Genomic DNA, 15,440 nt, shown 5'->3' with positions numbered 1-15,440 from the left:
GCAAACATGTAGTTTTTAAATCCTTTCTTCCCTTTTGGTGGTGCAAAATTTGGTGGCTTAATTCCTCCTGTTTAATGTGCTGGGCCACATTTTTAAAAAGACAAAAAACCACCCCACCCCCCCTGGGATTCTGTAACCCAAACTCTCTCATTTACATTTATTGACTCTGAATTAGACGTGGACGAAACGGGCAAGCCTTGGCCCTGCTTGTGCTAGTGCCCATCCCCACGAGCCTCCGTTGAGTGCTAGCAACGCACCTGCCCAGCCCGGCCCACTGCGTTAATGGAGGCCACCACCATTAGCATGGTGGGGCAAAATGCATGCTTTTAGAAGGCTCTGGAATTCGTTTAGAAGTATGCGTTCTGGAGCCTCCAGAAAGTACGCATTTACACACACACCCCTCACACACACATGCGAGGAAACGTTCACTTTCTGGAGGCTCCGGGAAACATGCTTTTCAAACACCAACACCACCCTGCTCCAGTGTGGGCCTTAAAGGCCCTATTAACACCAGGATGAAGCTTCGCCTTGTGTTAGGAGGGCTTTTAAGGCCCCATTGGAATGGGGGCAGGGAGGGCACTTCCCAGAGCCTCCGGAGAGCGTTAATGGCAGATGCCATTAATGCAGCGGGGGAGGGAAGGACATGATCCCAGAAGCCAGGCCGGACCCACTCCTGAGAGCTTGTGGGGGGCTTGCAAGTGCTCAGGCGTGAGTCCTCCCGAGTACATCGTCCAACTGGGTCTGGGAGGGCCAGGCGTGGGGAGGCCTGCTGCCTTCACGGACCCAATCAGACGTTTGCAGCATCCTGGTAGCAGGTGGCTACCAGGAGGAGGGCCTTCTCTGCTGTGGCACCCCAGCTGTGGAATGAGCTCCCTAAGGAGGTTCGCTTGGCACCTACATTATATGCTTTCAGATGCCAGGTGAAGACCTTTTTATTCTCCCAGCATTTTAACAGTCTATAAATCAATTTTAACTTGGTGTTTTAAATTTGTAATTTTGTATTGCTGCTGTTTTTATCTGGTTAAGCTTTTATAATGTATTTTATAGTATGGTTTTGTACTGTTGTTTTATACTTTGAATGTTTTTAATTTTTGTGAACCGCCCAGAGAGCTCCGGCTATTGGGCGGTATAGAAATGTAATAAATAAATAAATAAAATCCCTAACCCTTTAATTCCCTGCTCCCTCAGTTTTCCTGTGTGTGAAATGGGTTTCCTGGTTCCCATCTCCCTTTCATTTAAATCTTCGAGAAATGAACTTCTCTACAAATGCCTTTCTTTGGATATTCTGGATAAATTAGGGTGGGGTTTTTTAAGTCACTTAAAAAAGCCTTGTCTCTGTGAACTAAGTATGCTGTGATTCTCTCTCTCTCTCTTGCAGTTATTGACTTTAATGGCCTTCTGCCTTAATTTCCCTATGTGTGAAATTGCTTTCTTCCTCTCTCCCCGTCCTCACTGCTTTCAATAAATGGACTCTGCCACAAATTGCTTTTACTGTTTGTTATTCTGGAGAAATGTCTGGGAGTGGGGGGGTATTAGTGGATTGAACTGTGTAGCAAAAGGCTTTTGTATAGCAAAATAGGTGCCGTTGGGCCCATCTCCTGTGACCCCCTCTTACTGTCCCACCAGTTAGATTGGCCATGAGCCTCCCCTGCAGAGACCTAGCCCCCCCTCCAACTGCCCCTCCCAACCTGGAGCCCCCAACCAAGCTCCCCCAGAGCCCCACGCCCAGCACAAGCCCCCTGACAGCCCGCCCCAAGCATGAGCCCTGACTCCAGACACAGATTTCAGCACAAGCCCCACCCACCCAGTAGGTGCAGGCATAGAGCCTGTACCTCAAGACCCCCACCCCAGGCATGACCTCTTACCCCCATGCACCCACCCCCAGCATGAACTATGCCTTGGAGGGGGACTCTATTGTGAATTGGGTATTCTTCTGAGTAAACCTTCTTTTACAACTCCAGTATCGATAAACAGCAGCGTCTCCACACCTTTCAGAACAAAGCCTGTGATATCAGTGGCAAAACCTAAGTGAGTTTGTGAAGTATTGTTGCACTGAATGCACAAAAGCTGGGAAGACATTTTTTCAAACATAATGCCAGCCCCCTTTCAAACCAAGGCAGGACCCCACAGGGATGCACATGTGACCTACCAGTCAAAAGCCTGAGTGCTCAGACCTGTGAGATATCATGCCTGCCAAGTCAGAGTTGCTCCTTCACGCCCACATGAAAAAAACTGAGAGAAAGCCAGCAGTACAGGGGTTAACAGTTTGGCACCCATAGCTTCCACCCTATATCCCACTTCTCATTGGTTCCACAACTCCCTACCCGGTGCCACTGTCAGCAGTAAGGGGGAAACAGCTGGAGTGCTGGTTGGCAGAGAGGAAGTTGGAATGTCTGCCAGACAGGGAGAGGAAAGCCAGGGCCTAGCACCACCACAAGTGAACCGCTTGGCCCCTGCTGGGCTGCAGCAGCACAGCCAGGGCAAACAGCACCCCCCATAACCTCCACCCCATTTCTACCTGCTTTTACGAGTGCAGGAGTTAATTACAGGCGACTCCAGTCACTAGCTACAAATGATATTGCTTCATTATTGATGTTAATAGGCTATCAGTGGCTGAGGATACATTTGTAGTGGCTTGTAATGATCTGATGTATCAACCAATCATTGAAGCCTCTTAGCTACTACAGCGTGCACGTCCCCTGCAATATTATATGCTGCCAGCAGCTTCTGGTGATGGCGCAAGATTGGGAGAGCTGGGAAAGACCGGGAGAGGAACAAGAGGCACAAGGCTGTAGGAGCTCCTAAGCCCTGCCCTGGTGGTGCAGCCCAAATTTGGGGACGGGACTGTTAATCCTTGTACTGCTGGTTGCTGGCTTTCTCTCTATATCCCAACTTCCTCTCTGCTAGCCTGCACTCAGGCTAAGGACCCCTTTAACTGCTACAGGACTATAGGCAGCTTGATCTTCAGGTACAGAGAAGGCTACAGAAGCAGACACCAAGGGATGCTTAGTCAACCTGAAATGAGGAGGCAACCCTGACTTGGCCTGCACAATATCTCACAGGTCTGAGTACTCCAGCTGTTTATTTATTATTTATTTTATCACATTTATATACCGCCCCACAGCCGAAGCTCTCTGGGCGGTTCACAAAAGCTAAAAACAGTAAACATTAAAAGTATACAAAATTTAAAAACCATCAGAGACATAAAAACAACAGTATAAAAACAGCAGCACCCATTTAAAACAACAATTCTGGGGTCCATTAAACAACAAACTTGGCGTTCAATGCCGTTCAATGCCTGGGAGAAGAGGAAAGTCTTGACCTGGTGCCTGAAAGATAACTATGTTGGCACCAGGCAAGCCTCATCGGGGAGATTATTCCATAGTCAGGGGACCACCACCGAAGAGGCCCTCTCCCTTGTTGCCATCCTCCGAGCTTCCCTCAGAGTAGGCACTCGGAGGAGGAGGAGCTTAGATGTTGAGCGCAGTGTACGGGTAGGTTCATGTTGGGAGAGGCATTCCATCAGGTATTGCGGTCCCAAGCCATGTCAACTGTTCACCGACAGGTCCCAGATCTCTCTGGTTCAACAGCCACGTGTGCAACCCAATGGGCTCCTGCCATTTGTCATTGGCCACACACAGGCCACTGATTAAATTTAACAATGATTTCAAATATTGTATTGATATGGGCCTGTGCAATACTTGGATGACAATCCCCGACCACTGTTTTGGGAAAAATAGTTTGCAAAAGGTCACATGATGGAATAGCAGCCATTTGCAGAAGTAACTGCCAGCAGGCCAGAAACCTTTTAGCTTGGGGCAAAGGGTTAGCAGTACGTTGGAGGAATAATCATATGTCCATATGAATCAGTAAAAATCTAAATACAAATAGTCTAAGGGCACACTCCATGTTTGGACAGAAAGTAGTCCTACAACACCCAACATCCCTCAGCCAGCCCTAATATCTTTAAAAAGTATTCATCAGTCATACTAATTTGTACTAATTTGTCAGAACATTGGAAGTTGACAACAGGTTCCCCCTTTTCTTGTTGATGAAATGGATAGAATATGCACTTTTTTCTTCTTTCTTTATATAAAAAAACATGTAGAGACATACTTCTTCAGACTAAAAGTCAAGAAGTAAGGGAAGGAGCCTGGAAGATAAATAATTTTTAATACTTTTGTAAGCCGCCGTGAGAGCCTTTTTTGGCTGAATGGCGGCATAAAAATCCTTAAATAAATAAAATAAAATAAATGGGCTGGTCAGAACTCACAAGCCTCACTATGGCTACAGCCCTGACTATCCTGTTTTCACAGGGCAAAATAAAATCACAGGATATGTGCTTTACTAAAGGCTAGCCAGCTACGTTTCAGCAGCACAGTGAGTCACTAATCTTTGCATGATTCAGAATATCTTGAAATTAAATGAAGCCCACACCCTTCACAAAGGCAGTTACATAATACCAAGCAGGAAGTATACTGATTCAACAGAGTATTTGACTGGAGCAAAGTTTAAATGTTTTTTGAGAGAAACAGTCTAAAGTTTAAAAGCTTTCCAAGCCATTTGAAAAGCCCTGCCTTACTTATATTAAACGTACCTGTAGTTACCACAAACCCTCTTCTGTTCCTAAGATCTTATACAAGCTAAATGAGCTTTAATGCTTTAAAAACGTTTTCTTTCCTATTTTTTTCAAGGTATTGCTTTTTCTATGACTAGAACAGTGAACCTTGTGACATTTTAATTAATACTGGTCAATGTAGCATGAGGGAATACATTCAATGCAAGAACTGAAAAATAAGTGGGTTGGAAGCAAACTTGGTCATACTTCGGGTATAACCATTGCATTGTAACGGGTCTCCTCTAAGTATGACAAATTCTGGATCCACTGCTATATGTCATCACATTATGGAACATAAAACTGTCCTATTATACAAAAGTGACTAACAAACCAGACAGGTTTCCAGATAACATACAGGAAAGACAATCCCTCCGTACTGTGCGTCTGTGACAAGTGGGTGTAAAGTAGAGGCTTTTCCTAGGTTCATAAGAAATTCCCTCCAGAATGTTTGCCCCATTTATTTATTTATTTATTTAATTTATATACCACCCCATAGCCGAAGCTCTCTGGGCGGTTTACAAAAGTTAAAACAGTGAACATTAAAAAGTATACAAAATTTAAAACCATCAAAAAATATTCTCTGGAAAGGTCCTTGCAGAACCATGAGAAATTGACCATTGTACTGATTATTTTAAATTCTTCTGGGATTTTGTTTTATTTTTTTTATAAGAAACTTGATTTTTTTGTGGAATGCTATTTTGTTTATATTTGTTTTGAACCCACTTTGAATTTAGCAATGCAGGAAAATGATATATTAATAAACTTGACTCATCTTAACCAGTAAGATAATGGAAGATTATCTTACTGGTTAAGATAATCAGTATCTTAATGGTTATTGTATCTTACTGGTTATCTGCAGTTCTTGGGAACTTTCAAACCCAGAGAGGGTGAACTAAACACAAAACCATGAGGACACTGGAACTAAAAGAGTTTGTTAATTTTGCCTTCGAGACTTCAGTGTGTATTAAGGTTGTGATGTTTTCCTTGCCTACAGCTTGCTACAAGGAACATAAAAGTAAAAATTAAATGAGACAGGTTCCTTGCAAAGGGGGGCGTGGGGAAGGTGCGATATAAATGTAATAAATAAATAATAGCAATGGGTGGTGGGGGAGACAAAGCAGAGGAAAAGGTTAATAAGTCCTCCCCTAGCTCCACCGCCCCAAGCCAATTTGGGGGTCCCTTGAACCCAGACAGCTTTAAAGCTTTGGGGGTGGTTTTTTTTGTTTTGTTTTTAAATACCGGGAGATCTGATCTCCCATGCAATGGCGTAAGTTATTCCACAGAAAAATATCAAAACTAAGAGAATGAAGGCAGCCAGAAGGAATGTAGAAAGAGGAGAAAAGGAATGTAGGAAGACAGGAGAAGACATATTTAAAAGGGGTTTAAAATAGATATGGTTTCTGAGATAGACAAAGCCATTGATACCAGATGTGCTCCAAAAACAAGGGGGACAAGGAAACTGACCAATATGACTCCGTAGAATTCATCGGTTGAGTAGGAGGTTGAAATTCCTCAAGAAAATAACTTTCTGATACATTTTCTGAGAATTCCCCTACCCCCACGCTCACACACACAGTTTCACCACCCATTAATAAGGCAGAGAATTTCAGTTGCAATTAAGGTTCTACTGTTAATATTATGTCAATATTGTTGAAGGAACCAATGGAATGGATCTTTACTCCTTCAAGTCCTCCTCTCTTACCCCCACTGCTTCCTTCATCCACCTCTATGAACTAACAATAGTTTCATTCAATATTAATTAAACTAAAATTTCTCATAAGAGGGTTTTCTGAAAGATGTTCTGGGAATTTTCTCTTCCACACACCCAATTTTACATAATGGGGAAGGTCAACACAGATAAGAGTTATTACCTGACTAGTTTTCAATCACTTTAGTGGATAACCACCTGGCTGCTTAAGTCGCCTATATATGTGAGAGACTGTTGTGTGTTCAAAGGGAGTTCTTAGCAGTGACTCCAAAATGGCAGGTTAAAATTTGCAACAGCCTCTGTATGAGTTTCTGTGCAAGACATGAGCTAATTGCACTTTTCAGTGCCAGGTGAAGACCTCATTTTTCCAGGGATTTTAATCTTTCTCTTGTTTTAAATCTGTTACTGTATTTTACATCTTTGCACTGCTGCTAAGTTTTATTTTGGTTTTTATTTTATACTGAAACTTTATTTTATCATGTTATGTTTTATGCTTTAAATTGTTGTGGACTACTGCAAGGGCTTCAGCAATTGGGTGGTATAGAAATGTAATAAATAAGGAAGAGTTCACTTTAAGGGAGAATGTAAAATCACTTAATGTACCCTAATTGCTTTATATCTACTGTCAAGGCAGTTAAAGAGTACTTCCCCCCACCTTTTCAATTAATGTCTTTCCATTAAATATTAAATAAAAATCCACATGGGTGATTGCTTTTATGATATCGTCGGTGTAGGCACTTGCTAGCAGACAGACAGGTGTTCTCCTCAGAAATCAACACTTTACTGCCAAGATATACACCACAGTCCCAGCATGATCACTTGTATGGCCTAGCTTTCAGGGGTAAATCTCACAGAGGGTTGGCATGTCTTATTTTATTTATATATGTATTTATTTTTACATTTATACCTTGCCTTTTTTCCTCTTGCAAGGAACCCAAAGCAGCTTACGTTGTCCTCATGGTTATCATCAGATTATTTAAATAGACCTTTTATGCCTTTAAAACGTTGCCCACTGTTTATATAACTAAATTGCAAATTCGGGCCTCCCAATTTCGGGCCTCCGCGGCGGGACGGGGCGGCAGGTGCTCGGGGGGGGGGGAGACGCGGAGGGGGGCCCTCCGGGCGCGGGAGATCGGGCTGCTCGTTCTCCAGCCCAGCCCCAGAGGGGGAAGGAGGCGCCCCGCCCGCTTCCAGCAGCCGCACACCGGGTCCACCGGGCTCCTCGCCGGCACTGCTTGCGTCGCACAGAGCCGGAGGTCCGGTTGTGATGCCGGGAAACGCCGCCCTTCCTTCAGGGGGGCCCGGAGCTGCAGCGAGTTCGCGGAACTGCGGTACTTCCAACCACGGCGGCCTCCAGCAGCTCTCGCGGGGAAGAAAGAGCGGGCTGGAAGCGCCCGCCGGACCCCTTCTCCCAATAAACTCGCCGCTTTCAACGCGAGCCTGCCCGGGGCAGGGCAGGGCCGGGCGGAGCGGAGCGGGAAGCTGCGGAGAAGGAGTCGGGCGAAGGCAGCTGCGGGGGCCGCTTTCCCCTCTCCGGCCAAGCCTCCCTCCCTCCGTCCCTCCATATCCCCGCTCCGTCTCTCGCTCACCTGGAAAACCGCCGGCAATCTGGAGCCGCCTCCGGCCACCAACGCGCAGCACAACCCGCAAAATGGAGACGAGACGAGGCGAGGCGAGGCTGGCAACGCCTGTCCCGCCCCTCCCTTGGGGCCGAGGCCGGGGAGGCGTCCGCCCCTTCGCAGCTGCAGAAAGCGAAAGCGGCTCCGCCGGTTAGCTGCAGCGCCCGCAGCAGCAGCGCCAAGCCCCGCCTCGCCCGGGCCCGGCTGCCCGCTGCCCTTCGCGCGGAGGCAGGGAAAAGCGTGGACTCCGGAGCTACTTCACACGCTGATCGCTGGAGGGACGGTGGGCCACGTGTGGGATAGGCGTGATTTACAAGCAGGGCGTCCCCCGGCCCATCTCTGGCCAGTCTGGTAAAAACATCACTGAATTCGAGGCCCTCTAGACATTTTGGACTACAACTCCCATAAGACCCAACCTAATGGTCAGGGATTATGGGAGGTGCTGCCCACTCTAGACTGCCTTCAGGACTATTTCATGTCTATGCAATTTCATCCCTATGCAAGGACGCCTGTGTTCAAAAGGCTTCCCTCCAGGGCTCTTGTCTTGCTTCCTGACAGGACTGCTGAGCCTTTAACAGCTGTGTGACATCGCCAAGCCAAAGGGAAGCTGAACCCATTAGTTTTCTGCATGCCATAAAGCTGGGGAAGGCACCGGAAGAAAAAGCAGCTGCACTAAATCAAAAGATTCATGCTTTGCTCGAAGACTATAACAAGTAGCACTGTGGTGGATTAAACCAAAGGCCTACCTAGTCCATCGTTCTGTGCCCAACCAGGTGCCCACAGGAAGCCCAGAAGCAGGATGTCAGCTGAATAGCACACACACGCTTGTGTTCCCCAGCAACTGGAAGATATAGGCATATTGCCTCTTCAAAACTGGAGGTAATATAGCTGACATGACTAGTAATTATGATTTTTTTCTAATCCCGTTTAATCCCATCCAATCTGGTGGCCATCATTGCACCTTATGGTAGTGAATTCCACAGATGATTTACATTCTATGTGAAGAAGTACATACAATAGTAGAATTGGAAGGGGTTTATAAGGCCATTGTCCTGTTCATTGCAGGAACTCACCTTAAAGCATCTCTGACAGATGGTTGTCCAGCTGCCTCTTGAATGCCTCTAGGCTGGGAGAGCCCACCACCTCCCTAGGTAATTGGTTCCATTGTCATACTGCTTTAACTGTCAGGACGTTTTTCCTGATGCCCAGCCTGAATCTGGCTTCCTTTAACTTGAGCCTGTTATTCCGTGTCCTGCACTCTGGGAGGATCGAGAAGAGATCCTGACCCTCCTCTGTGTGACAACCTTTCAAGTACTTGAAGAGTGCTATCATGTCTCCCCTCAATCTCTTCACAAGGCTAAACATGCCCAGTTCTTTCAGCCTCTCCTCATAGGGCTTTCTTTCCAGATCCCTGATCATCCTCATTGCTCTCCTCTGAATCCCCTCCAGCTTGTCTGCATCCTTCTTGAAGTCTGGATTTTCATGTCCCCAGGGGGGCTTCAGAGGGAATTTTAAACTTATTTTTTAAAAAACCACTGGGAAAGGTGCGGGTGGGGGGAGCAGGTCAGGCATATCTGGGCACTCAAGCAGTGGTCAAGAGAGGAACTGCAGCGAGGAAAACATCTGGCCGTTGCCATCACCAGCGGCAAGATTTGTTGTTGTTTATTCGTTCAGTTGTTTCCGACTCTTCGTGACTTCATGGACCAGCCCACGCCAGAGGGCTGCCACCCCTAGCTCCCCCAAGGTCAAGTCTGTCACCTCCAGAATATCATCCATCCATCTTGCCCTTGGTCGGCCCCTCTTCCTTTTGCCTTCCACTTTCCCTAGCATCAGCCTCTTCTCCAGGGTATCCTGTCTTCTCATTATGTGGCCAAAGTACTTCAGTTTTGCCTTTAATACCATTCCCTCAAGTGAGCAGTATGGCTTTATTTCCGGGAGTATGGACTGGTTTGATCTTCTTGCAGTCCAAGGCACTCTCAGAATTTTCCTGCAACACCACAGTTCAAAAGCATCTATCTTCCTTCGCTCAGCTTTCCTTATGGTTCAGCTCTCGCAGCCATAGGTTACTACGGGGAATACCATTGCTTTAACTATGCGGACCTTTGTTGTCAGTGTGGTGTCTCTGCTCTTAACTATTTTATCAAGATTTGTCATTGCTCTCCTCCCAAGAAGTAAACTTCTTCTGATTTCCTGGCTGCAGTCAGCATCTGCAGTAATCTTTGCGCCCAGAAATACAAAGTCTGTCACTGCCTCCACGTTTTCTCCCTCTATTTGCCAGTTGTCAATCAAGCTGGTTGCCATAATCTTGGTTTTTTTGAGGTTTAACTGCAACCCAGCTTTTGCACTTTCTTCTTTCACCTTCGTCATAAGGCTCCTCAGCTCCTCCTCGCTTTCAGCCATCGAAGTGGTGTCATCTGCATATCTGAGATTGTTAATGTTTCGTCCTGCGATTTTAACTCCAGCCTTGGATTCGTCAAGCCCAGCACGTCGCATGATATGTTCTGCATACAAGTTGAATAGGTAAGGTGAGAGTATACAGCCCTGCCGTACTCCTTTCCCAATCTTAAACCAGTCCGTTGTTCCGTGGTCTGTTCTTACCGTTGCTACTTGTTCGTTATAGATTCCTCAGGAGATTCACCACCAGCACCATCAGCCGCTAGCCATCCTTTCGGCTTTTTTTTTTGTTATAATATTTTTATTTTCTACAATACTTAAACATACAGCATACAATTAAAGAAAAAAAAACATACTACATAAATGTTGAATAAATGTTGAATACATAATATCATGTCTACATAACATAATCAAACTTAACATATAAATGCTCCCCCCACCTCGGGATCTCATTCCTGATTCCAAAATCTCATACTTTCTTCTGCTGGCGGTTCCCACTTCCCTTAGAAAATACAAATATTAGGAACTGTTTCCAAATGCCTTCAAAATCATTTGTTTTCGCTATACCTCTTCTCAATTTAACATTACAAGTCAATTTATCATTAATAGCTATATCCCAAACTTCTTTATACCATTCTTCAATACAATAATCCCCTTGAATCTTCCAGTTCCTAGCTACAATCAATCGTGCCGCAGTCAGCAAATTCAATATCAATTCCTTAGTTTCTTTTTTACATTTTAAATCTTCAAATAGTGACAGTAATGCAACTTTTGGTGTTTGTTCTATCTTCATTCCCACAATTTCTTCAGTCTCCAAAAACACCATCTTCCACACGTCCTTTCGGCTTTGAGCTAGCTGCGTCATCACATCTGGGGCTAGTTGAACTTATCCTCTGTTCCTCCCCAGTAGCATTTTGACCATCTTCCAACCTGGGGGTCCCATCTTCCGATGGTATACCGACATATCTCTGGTTGTACTGATCCATTTAGTTTTCATGGCAAGAATACTGGGGTGGGTTGCCATTACCTTCCCCAGGGATCGTATTTAGTATTTACCTTCACGTAGCCCTTCCCTTATATGGCGATGTCTGGGCAGTTAGTCAGTGGAGTGGATTCGGCAGGGTTAATTCAATCAGTATCTTCTGACTAGGCTAGGGGGCTGGGTAAATGCCTACCTGCCACTTGCATGGGGGTAAATGTAGTTCTTACTGGGGGGGCATCTGGCCACTCTCCTTCCCTGCCTTGTGCACTCATTCACCCTTTCCAGGTGTTCCAGGTGCTCTCCTGTCCAAGCTTTCAATGGCGCTCTCGTTTGGGTAGACTGGGTCCTCTCTGAGGGTTTCTTGTGCCTCTGCAACTGAGCTAGCCAGTGGTTTGCAGCTATGCGTGTCTTTGTTTACATTTCACGGTTAATTGACTGTTCCTAAACAGCAGATAAGGTGCGTGTAGGGGAGATGCAATGTAGCAGCTATGTTATTGTTGGTGGGCTGCCAAAACCATAGTTGGGAAGTTGGAAGGAACAAGGTGTTCTAAAAGGGGAAGTGGGGCTTGCGAGAGGGAAAATATCAAGGGGAATGGATGTAGTTCTTGATGGAGTGTCCTGAGGTGGGTGCGTATGTGTGCGCGAATGGGTGCTGGCGTGTACATGTGTGCGGGCGAATGTGTGTACGGGGAAATGGACATTCTAGATTTTACATCACAATGGCCTCGGAACTGATTCTGTTTCCTGACTCTTAGCTGGGCAGAGCAGAGGAAGCTTCCCCAGTTGGTCTAGAAAATATACAAGGAAGCGAGCTACCAGAGAGCGAGCGAATAGGGAGAACTAACAGGAGTTTGGCAGGGGAGGTCAAGGGGGAGATCCCTAACAAACAAAGAAACCACACATTTCCTTGTAACACACTTATGTACTTGGGGACTCTGTTGTTAACCTTCAGGGAGGACAGGACAAAGCACAGGTTATTCCAACGCAATTGGAAAGGCAGGAACAAAAAGTAAATGGAAACTATGGACAGAAAGGATTCTCCAAAGGTTTCTTCATTCTGCAAAGTGTGTGCAATGTTTGTGTTCTTGCCTGAGATCAACATGGTGTACTGGTTGCGCTATTGGAAGAAAAAGTGAAAGACTTGAGCAGTGAGTGTAAGAGGAGATGAAGAGTTCTTAGACAGAACAGTGGAACTGCAACAGCAAAGAGAAGCACAGGAGGTGGAAGAGCAACAGTAAGTCAAAGCAGAAGTGGAAAATGCTAAGGCAAGGAAAGCTATAGAAGAGGAAACTCCCTGGAAAACGGTGACAGTTAAGAGCAGAAGAACTAGAAGACACCCTGCACCTGTGGAACCACTAAAGCTATGTAACTGCTTTCAGGTACTGGAGAATGAGTCTTGAGGATAGCCTGCAGAGGAAGAATTAGAGGGAACCCCATGCAACAGTGAGCAAGACGCAGAAGGTCAGTCGAGCAGAGGCAACAATACCAAGGCCTACATCAACAAGAAGAGAAGAGTAGTCATTGTGGGAGACTCCCTGCTGCGTGGGATTGAAACTCAAGTATGGTGTGAAGACCCATGGATTCACAAGGTATGCTGTCTCCCTGCCAATGCTCAGAAATCCCACTGACACGTATCCGTTTCTTCTCATCCATGTGGGAACAAATGATACTGCCAAGCAGAGCTTCAAAAAAATCACATCAGGCTTTGAAGCTTTTGGAAGGAAACTGAAGAACTTTTCTCATCCATCCTTCTGGAACTTAGAAGATGAATAGAAAGAGAAAGAAAAATGCTCCAAGTGAACGACAGGCTATGAAAGTGGTACCAATGTGAGTAGGGTGACCAGCTGGCTGGTTTTTCTCAGAAATCTTTGGGTTTTCATGTCCCCAGGGGGGCTTCAGAGGGAATTTTCAACTTATTTTTTTTAAAAAAACCTCTGGGAAAGGTGCAGGTGTGGGGAGCAGGTCAGGCATATCTGGGCCTCGGGAAAGTGCACAGATCGCCTTGCTGGGGGAAATCTGTGTACATGTAGATATCCCCCCAGCCATGCTAATGGCGTGGCTGATATATGCATTTTTTGGAGGCCAGCAAACACGTGACCAGTTCTGAAACACACACATCTTAATGCTTGCGTGGTTGGGGGGGATATCTGCTTCGCCACCCGTCCCAGAAGGCATAGGCGACATGTCTTCCCAGCGTTTTGACCTGCTGCCTCCTGAGCCAGCTCAGGATACAGCGGGACGCACCGCTGCGAAGACGTGTCGCTCCCCCTTCTCGCGAGACTTCTGGGAGAGGCAGGGAAGCTGTCTCTTGCTTGGTGGCACCCTCTCCTCTCCTGGAAGTCTCTCGAGAATGGGGACTTCCAGAAGAGGTGGAAAAGCTGCTGCTTGCTGACTGTCTTCCCCGCCTCTCCTGCAAGTCACGGACTGACATGTGACAAAGAAAAGGCAGAAGTGCTCAATTCCTAATTTAGCTCAGTGTTCTCCCAAAGCAGGTATAAGGCCCTTCTGATAAAAAGTGAAGTACAAGCTGAAGAGATAGGATTGCAGCTTGAGATTAATAAACAAATGGTCAAGGAACACCTAATTTCCTTGAACAAGTTCAAATCTCCAGGGCCCAATGAACTGCATCCTAGAGTCATCATGGAGGCCGGGTGAACTGCTGGACGACTGAAGGAGGGCTAAAGTTGTCCATATCTTCAATAAGGGCAAAAAGGGAACTATAAACCAGTTAGTCTGACATCAATATCTGGGAAAATTTTGGAGCAGATTATAAAGATGGCAACCTGTAAGTATCTTGAAAACAATGTAGTGATTATTAGAAGACAACATAGATTTGTCAAGAACAAATCCTGCCAGACTAATCTGATTTCATTTTTTTGATCAGGTAACCTTCATTGTGGACTGTCCAAATGCTGTGGACATAATATATCTTGACTTCAGCAAACTAGCTAAATGTGGGCTAGATGGAACAACTATTAGGTGGATCCACAGTTGGCTACAGAATCCGACTCAAAGAGTGCTCATCAATGGTACCTTCTCAAACTGTGGGGAGGTTATGAGCAGGGTGCCGCAGGGCTCAGTCCAGGGCCCAGTGCTCTTCAACATTTTTATTAATGATTTGGACGAGGTGCAGGGAATGCTTATCAAATGTGCAATGTCACAAAATTGGGTGGGACAGTTAATACCCTGGAAGACAGAAAACTTCAAAGTGATTTTGATAGTCTGAAGCGCTGGGCTGAAAACGAAATTGAATAGGGATTAATGCCAAGTTCTACACCTAGGATGGGGGATACTTGGTTCAGCAATATTACAAGCAAGAAGGATCTTAGAATTGTTGTAGATCACAAGCTGAATATGAGCCAACAGTGTGAAATTTCACACTGTTTGCACACAGTGGTAAACCATGGTTTAGTGATATGCATATGAGGAAGTTCTCATATACTCTCCCCTCCACCTCCCATATAAGCAAGAGAAGGAATTTGCTAATAATTGGTTTCACTTTCTACTAATTCTAGGTTGTTCTTAAGTATGAACCAGTAATTGTGATTTAAAATGAACTCTGATCAGGTATTGGAAGTGTCTCAAGGGGAGTACAAACTAAAAACAAGAGAAGGGTTGTTAAAGGAGGGCCATATATGTCAGTGGTTCTCTTACCTACAAATTGCAGAAAGGTTTAAGAGAGACATAAAAGAATGTTTGAGCAAACAAAGTCGATGTTTGAAGTAGTTCTATGTACTAATGATGAACATGTTATCTTTAAGGTTTATAAGCTATAGTTAAAGCTCAAGACAGAGAATGAACAAAGGATTGTATGATAAAATGGGCCAAAATTTTGGGTATAATGTACCAATGGAACTATGGAAAAATATGTGGGTAAAAGGTCTAAAATATACATTAAGTACAAGACTTAAAGAGAACTTTTACAAGATGCTGTATAGATGGTATATGTCTCCCTCAAAATTAGCTAAAATGTATAGGGGTGCCTTGGGAGACTGTTGGAAATGTGAAGAACAAGAAGGAACCTTCTACATATGTGGTGGTCCTGTAAAAAAGCATAATCTTTCTGGACTCAGATCCATTTGTTAATGCAAAAATATTAAAGAGAAATCTACAAATGAA

General features: G+C 45.2%; 1 protein-coding gene across 1 annotated transcript in view; it reads right to left on the bottom strand.

The window, feature by feature from the left end:
* Positions 1-8,006, bottom strand: part of ANXA7 (annexin A7) — a 46,975-nt gene extending 38,969 nt beyond the window's left edge. The window contains exon 1 of the mRNA XM_063128865.1: positions 7,916-8,006. The gene's annotated coding sequence lies outside the window, so the exon portion shown is untranslated. The remainder of the gene's footprint in view (positions 1-7,915) is intronic.
* Positions 8,007-15,440: the final 7,434 nt, after the last annotated feature.

Source organism: Elgaria multicarinata, chromosome 6, assembly GCF_023053635.1.
Source record: "Elgaria multicarinata webbii isolate HBS135686 ecotype San Diego chromosome 6, rElgMul1.1.pri, whole genome shotgun sequence".
NCBI lineage: Eukaryota > Metazoa > Chordata > Lepidosauria > Squamata > Anguidae > Elgaria > Elgaria multicarinata.
The sequence above is the reverse complement of the archived record's forward strand: the minus strand, read 5'-3'. Positions and strand labels throughout refer to the sequence as shown.